The 7,968-nt window shown below is 42.8% G+C and overlaps 1 pseudogene; it reads left to right on the forward strand.

Moving 5' to 3' along the window:
- The first annotated feature begins 3,722 nt into the window (after window positions 1-3,722).
- LOC100585754 lies at window positions 3,723-7,191 on the forward strand (annotated as a pseudogene).
- Window positions 7,192-7,968: the final 777 nt, after the last annotated feature.

The raw sequence follows: 7,968 nt of genomic DNA on the forward strand, positions 1-7,968 counted from the left end.
AAGACTTCACTGATGAATTTTCTGGAGTTTTCATTTCATTGTATTCTGCCATTGTTGGACATAGTATTCTGTATGTGCCAATCTGGTCATGTTAATTGTGTTGTTTAGAGCATCTACATTTTTACTGATTTTATTTTTGTCTGCATGTTCTACTAGTTTCAGAGACTATATCAAAATATCCTACTTTTTTGATTAGTTTTATTTATTTCATTTTTAGTTTCATGAATTTGCATTTGTGTATTTTTTTTTTGGTTTCACCAATTTCTTCTTTATGTATTTTGAAGCTATGTTATTGGATGCATATGATTTAGAATTGGTAGACGTGATATCTTCATGGTGATCTGAGCACTTCTTCATTATATTATGATCCTACTCATTTCTTGTGGTATTTCTTGCTTTAAAGTGGACTTTGATTATAACATAACTATAAGGCACTCTTGAAAACAGTATGTAGTTCTTTTAACTTTTAATCTAGTCTGATTATTTTAATCTTTTAACTGAAATATTTAACTCAATACAGATATATTCAGATTTATTTCTGCCATCTAATATTTTCTTTGTATTTGACTCAGCTGTTTTGTTTTTTTCTTGCTTTAAGTGAATTGATTTTTTAAATACTATTTTCTGTTAGTTATACATCTTCTTTTAGAAGTTATGCTAGAAGTTACAGTAAACATTCATGACTAACTACAGTTGAGTATATTTTCAACTTCTCTGATAATGCTGGAACTTTGGTATATCTTAACTCCACTTATTTTTTTCCTCTCTAATGACTTTTCTTGCCTTGAATTTTTAATTCTAGATAAATGTTATAGACTAAATTGCATCCCCTCAAAATTCATATTTGAAGCCTTGACCCACAATGTGGCTGTATTTTGAGACAGGGCCTTTAAAAAGGTTATTAAGGTTAAGTAAGGTCATGATGGCGGAGCCCTAATCCAACAGAACTGGTGTCCTTATAAGAAGAGCAAGAGGAACCAGGGATGTGCATGTGCAGAGTAAAGAACATGTGAGAGCTCAATGAGAAGACAGTCCTCTGCAAGCCAGGTAGAGAGGGCTCAGAAGAAACCAACCCCACTGACCCCTTAATCTTGGACTTCCAGCCTCCAGAACTGTGGGAAAATAAAAGATATCTCATTATGTATACACAAATATTCCAAAACCCAAAAAAACAAATCCCAAATATGGACCAAAACACTTCTGGTCCCAAGCATATTGAAAAAGAAATACTCAACCTGTATTTGCAACTTCAAAGACATAATTACTCTTGTTTTGTAGGGTCAATATTCATTTGTATTTTAAATACATATACATTATTTGGTGCTCTTCATTCCTACCTGCATTTTTTCATTTCTGTCTGATACCATTTTTCTGAAGAATTCCCTTCAGTGTTTTTTTTAGTACAGGCCAGCAGGTGATTGTTTATTTTGCTTTATTTTTAAAGGATATTTTTTGTTGAGTTTGGAATTGTAGCTTGGCAAATATTTTCTTTTAAAATACTTCAAAAATATTCCTTTGGAATATTTTAGAGAAACTATTCCAAATATTTTGGAAAAACTATTCCAAATATCTTTCCCTGCTTCCTGCATTTCTGTTGAGAAGTAAGCTTTCAGTCTTATTGTTGGGGTTTTGAAGGTAATGTGTTTCCCAGCACCCTCTACCTCCATCCTCAGCAGTTGTTTAGATTTTTCTCTTTATCTTTGGTTGTTAGCTGTTTTATCTTGATGTATTTATGTGCAATTTTCTTTGACTTTATCCTGCTTGGGGTTCCTGAACTTCTTAAATCTGAGTTTTGATTTTTTTTGTCGGTTTTGAAAATTTATTTTCAAATCTTATTTCTGCTCATCCACTTTTTCCTCTTTTTTTGGAACTCCCTTTACACTAATTTTAGACTGCTTGTGTTTCACATATACTTTTACCTATATTTTTGTTTTTTTCTTTATCTGCTTCAATTTGGATATTTTCTGTTAACCTATCTTCCAATTCAATAATCCTTGTCTCTGCTTTCAAAACCACCTATTACATTTTTAATTTTAGATGTTTTATGTTTCAGTTCTAGAACCGGCATTAGTTTTGATATGCTATACTGTCAGAAATGAAAGTGGACGTTACCATCTGCTTTTACATGTCTGAATTTTTTTTTACTGTTGTTTCTTCTCTTCTATTAGTCACCTTTTTCACAGTGTTACTGAATAACAACTGCAAATTTTGGTGGCTTAAGAAAACAATCATTTATTTTCTCTCAGATGTTTGCACATTAACTTGGGGTCATTTAATCCATGTTGAGCTTAGCTGGGATGTATTCTAAGCAGCAGGGTGCCCAGACCTACTCAATGTCTTTCCCATTCCACTTGGACCAGAATGCTAGCCAGTGCAGCTCTTCACATAGTGATGGTAGAAACATAAAAGGCAAGATTGTAACTGCCCAGTGGGCTCACCTTGCCTGCTGCCTAGACTGAGCCAATTTATCAAGACAGGGGAATTGCAATAGAGAAAGAGTTATTCACACAGAGCCGGCTGTGTGGGAGAATGGAGTTTTGTTATTACTCAAATTTGTCTCCCTGAGCATTCGGGGAGCAGAGTTTTTAAGGACAACTTGGTGGGTGTGTGGGAAGCTGGTGAGCCAGGAGTGCTGATTGGTCAGAGATGAAATCATAGGGAGTTGAAGCTGTCTTCTTGTGATGAGTCAGTTCCTGGGTAAGGGGCCACAAGATCAGATGAGCCAGTTTATTGATCTGGGTGGTGCCATCAAGTGCAGGGTCTGCAAAATATCTCAAGCATTGATCTTAGGAGCAATTTAGGGAGGGTCAGAATCTTGTAGCCTCCAGCTGCATGATTCCTAAATCATAATTTCTAATCTTGTGGCTACTGTCAGTCCTACAAAGGCAATCGAGTCCCCAGGCAAGAAGAAGGTCTGTTTTGGGAAAGGGCTGTTATCATCTTTGTTTTAAAATACAAACTAAGTTTCTCCCAAAGTTAGTTCAGCCTACACCCAGAATGAACAAGCACAACTTGCAGGTTAGAAGAAGATGGAGTTGGTAAAGTTAGATCTCTTTCGTTGTCTCAGTCATAATTTTGCAAAGGTGGTGTCAAGATCAGTTATGAGTTTTTAGCCTCTGGTCACATCACATCTACCTATAACTCATTGGCTAAAGCAAACCACATGGCTGAGCTGAAAGTCAAGGAGCAGGGAAATGTACTGCTCCTCAAGTGTGAGGAAGTTCAGTTATATAACAAAGGGAGTGAGGAAGAATCAGCCCCTATTTCAAGGCATCTCTGCTTGTTGTTCTTATCTTGTAAGATTAAATTTTCTTTAACTATTCATTTCCTGGGATTTTGGAAGGAGGAGGAATTATATGTCCAATCTCTCATTTTAACTCAAAATTTTACTTGTTTCTAGAGAGATTCTCATCTACTAATTTCATTATGTGATGCACTTCAAATATCAAGTTTTATCTCTATTAGTTTTCTATTGCCATGTAACAAATCACCACAAATTTAGCATCTTAAAACAATATACATTTATAAATTCACTATTTTCATGAGTCAGGAGTCTGAGCACAGCTTCTCTGGATCTTTGCACAGGGTGTTGGCCAGTATGCATTCTTGTGTGGCTCATGGTGTTCTCTTCTAAGCTCACATGCTTGCTGGAAGAATTCAGTTTCATCATATCTTAGGACAAGGCCCAGCCTGGATACCTCTCCACTTGCAGGGGGACAACGATGAAGAGAATCCAGAATGCAGTATTTGGCCCTGTCTTTGCCCTCTGGGATACTGCAGGTACTGAGAGGACTTCAGCAGCTGAGGTCCTGGGGAAAAAAAATCCAGCTGTAGAAATAAAACAGCAATTGAAGAGCATGGAGACAGAGAAGAGGTATCCTGGGGGTTCTCACCCAGTATGGTAAAGGGCCTTGCAGGGGGACAAACAGGACAATGGGAAACTCAGGAGAAGGTGATATTCAGAAGCCCAGACAACACAGAGGGGAAGCCTGATATTCACAATAGCTATAGTCTAACAACAGCTAACACCTGATGAGTCCTTCAGTGACAGGCATTGTGTTGATATGCACTTTCCATCCCTATGTATTTACTCCTCACAATAAGCCTAGGAGGTAGCTAGCATTACAGTCTGCATTCCCAAATGAGGAAGCTGTGGTCCAGAGAAGTAACTTGCTCAACATCACAGAGCTCTGTTAAATAAAGTTTATGGGAGGCCATTGCTTTGGACTGAATTCCTGCTCTAGGTCCCAGCAGACCTACCCAAAATAGAGTTACTCATACTATGATTCCACATCACCAAACCAAATGCTAAGCTGTTTACTTGTAAAGTCTGATCTTTTCAGAAATCAGGAGAGAGATGATAGCCAAATCTCACTAAGCCAACAAGACTCTCTGTAAGGAAAGTAACTTTGAAATGGCAAGTCCACCTTATGTTCCTTGTTTCGGCTTTCTCCAGCCTTTTCTGCCTATGAAGCCTGCCCTCTCTGCTCAGCTCAGTGGAGCTCCCTTCCATTTTGTGGGCTGAATGCTGCCTGGTTCGTGCATCACTAATAATTGTCTGTTAGATCTTTTAATCTCAATTTGTTGAAAGTTTGTTCTTTGACACCTTGTAAGTAGGAATAAAAACCCAGAATAAAACCTAAAATGTTCTTGTCCAAATCTGGCTCATGAGCAGCACCCAGTAGGACCTATGAGCAGATGAGGTACCCCAGATAAAAGCCGTCAGGCCCCAGGGTGCCTGGCAGGGTCTCAATCACAAACAAGACAGCTTTCAGGCTTTGGGAACATGTGCTGGGCTGTGGTGGCAGCAAAGTGGGCTTGTTGTTGAATACCATGGTGTTGGAAAAAAGCTTCCAAATTCTGCTTGGGGTAGGAATGGCCTCAGAGTTTGGAAAAGCCCTGAGTTGTTAGGGAACAAAAATGGTGTCATGAGGGAGAAGAAGGGATAAGATTAAGGTAGGAACTGAGGGTTTAAATGTTCCCTGTTGTCAGGTCCTAGGTTCTAAATCGGACTTTTCTTACCCTGAGGGCTTGGGTGACTCCAGCCCCTAAGCCTAGGGTGGAGTAGAGGTAGTCAGGAGCAGCACCGTTCCAATTGTGCCTTGTTGGCCGCTGATAAGGACAACAATTGCCAATGCTACTCTTGTTTAAATTGAGACACGCCCTCATGAGCTCTTCATCTCTTTAGCTAGACTCTGTTATTTTTTCTTCAATACACATTCCCTAAATAAAAAACATAACGTGATAAAAAATTGAGGTTGAAAGTTGGAACTGAGCTGCTCTAAGAATGCTCTTCCTACATTTTTATTTTGCTTTTTTTTTTTGGTAAGACGGAGTCTGTCGCTCAGGCTGGAGTGCAGTGGTGCGATCCTAGTTCACTGCAACCTCCACCTCCTGGGTTCAAGCGATTCTCCTACTTCTACCTCCTGAATAGCTGGGATTGCAGGCGCAGGCCACCACTCCCGGCTAATTTTTGTATTTTTAGTAAAGACGGAGTTTCACCACGTTGGTCAGGCTGGTCTCCAACTCCTGGCCTCAGGTGACCCACCCGTCTTGGCCTCCCAAAGTGCTGGGATTACAGGTGTGAACCACTGCGCCTGGCCTGAGAATGCTCTTTCTATAGAGTAGCTTGGTGTAAAGAAGAGGACTCTGGCTTCAGAAAAAAGGCAGACTGGTTTAGATCCCGGCTCTGCTCCCTGGTACTCACGAGAAACTTACGAAGCTTTGTAACTCCCTGGTCATCATTTACCTCTCCGTGAAATAGAGATAAAGATAAACTACAGTAATTATATATAATTCTATAGGCTTGTAAAACAAAAAATTATAAGGTTATAAATAGAATTAAATCATAATATAATTTACAAACAAAATTATATAATAAACGTGTACATCCAGTCGGCCCTCTATATCCACAGGCCCTCTGTATCCTGCATTCATTAATTTAACCAACGTGGCCCGCGAGGGGGCGCGAGTGGGTGCCAGGGCGCAGTGGGAAGGGGGCCGCCGAGCCCGGGAGGCACATGCGCAGTGCAGGACCCCGCCATTTTGTCTTCGCCGCAGCCACAGCCGCAGGTCGCGAGTGCCTGCCAGCAAATGATTGAGGGAGGAGCTGAGCGTCGCCGTCGCGGCTGTGGGGAGAAAGTCGAGCAAAGCCAAGGAGAAGAAACAGAAGTGGTTGGAGGAGCCAGCAGTCATGGATGCCGTTTTTGCCAAAGGGGACGCCATCAGCAGGCCTGGAGACCCTCTGGAGGCTTTCCTGCTGTTCAGGAAATCTGATCAAAACCGGGTTGAATGTCTGTACTGAGTGTAGGCCAGGGTCTGGACTGGAGCCAGCCATCATGGATTGGGCCTTCCACCTGACCAAAACTGATGGGCGGACCATGTATGAGCAGAGGAAGTGGGGCTGGAAGGACAGAGAGAAACGGGAGAAACGGTAATCACCCAGCCTGGTACCTGGTCGCTGGAGAATGCATTTCCCTCCTATTGCGTTTTCTCACTTCCAGTTTGATGTGGAGTGCAGGAGATGAAGTCCTATGTGGGAAGCAAGGTGCAGTGGAAAGGCCTGGGGGAATTTCCTACAGAGACTGCTGCTCATGGCTAACAGGACACAGATGATGGAGGTTATGTTAATGGTGTTCAGGCACAATCGTGGCGCCTACCAATTCTTCAGAGAAGCCTGCAGTTTGAAATTGATGACTCTTCCCCTAGCATGTCTGGTTGTTGTGGGGAGGACTGCTCCTATAAGATCCTGAGCTGGAGGACCAAGTTTGGGGACAGCCAGCATGCCCATGCAGGTGGGCACTGTGGTGGCTGCTGCCACTGACCTCCCAGAGCCACTTGCAAATCAGTGTGCTCTCTTCTAAGGCCTGTCGTCTCCCTTGGTCTCACCGTTTGCCAGGTGCCCACAGAGCTGTGGCCTCCTCAGCCCTGCACCTGTTGGGCTGCACCCCGAGAACAAGGAACCCTGCCTCCCCTCTTCTGGAAGACCAGTGTGCCAGGAGAGAATGAAGAGAAGAGGGAAGAGTGAGTGGAGGGCTGACCATGAAGCTCATCCTCACAGTGAGGCTCCTGGGCCCTGGGGTGGAGGTTCTACCACTTCGCTGCAGCTCCTAGATACTCCCCTCCCCCACACATACACACTTGGGAAAATGGAATGTTTACGTTCACCTTTATGAAAGTGTTGGAGTCCTGGGTCTGTGGTTTGGAACCCCAAAGAGGAATGCACTGGGTGTAAGATCTGGGTATAGAGAGAGGCTTCAGAGAGATTAAGGCTTTCGCAGGTGGAATGCTCTGATGGAGACTGTGGGAAGATATTTTGTGCCAAGATGCAGGGAAGTGAGGAAAGCTCTTTCCTGCTGTTTTTAATGAATCCATGGAGTGGACTGAGCTTGGCATCAGCAGCCCCGGGGAGGAAGGCTGGCTCTCTTCATCGCTGTCAGTACGAGAGAAGCTGAAAATGTGTCCAGAATTGGTGGGTTCTTGGTCTCACTGACTTCAAGAATGAAGCCACGGACCCTCGCGGTGAGTGTCACAGTTCTTAAAGGTGGCGTGTCCGGGGTTTGTTCCTTTGATGTTCAGATGTGTTCGGAGTTTCTTCCTTCTGGTGAGTTTGTGGTCTCACTGGCTCAGGAGTGAAGCTGCAGACCTTCACGGTGAGTGTTACAGCTCTTAAGGCAGTGTGTCTGGAGTTGTTCGTTCCCCCCAGTGGGTTTGTGGTCTTGCTGGCTCAGGAGTGAAACTGCAGACCTTTGTGGTGAGTGTTTCAGCTCTTAAAGGCAGTGTGGCCCCAAAGAGTGAGCAGTAGCAAGATTTATTGCAAAGAATGAAAGAACAAAGCTTCCACAGCATGGATAGGGGATTCAAGCGGGTTGCCACTGCTGGCTTGGGCAGCCTGCTTTTGTTTTCTTATGTGGCCCCACCCACATCTTGCTGATTGGTCCATTTTGACAGGGCACTGATTAGTGCATT

This window comes from Nomascus leucogenys, chromosome 8 (genome assembly GCF_006542625.1).
Source record: "Nomascus leucogenys isolate Asia chromosome 8, Asia_NLE_v1, whole genome shotgun sequence".
Classification (NCBI taxonomy): domain Eukaryota; kingdom Metazoa; phylum Chordata; class Mammalia; order Primates; family Hylobatidae; genus Nomascus; species Nomascus leucogenys.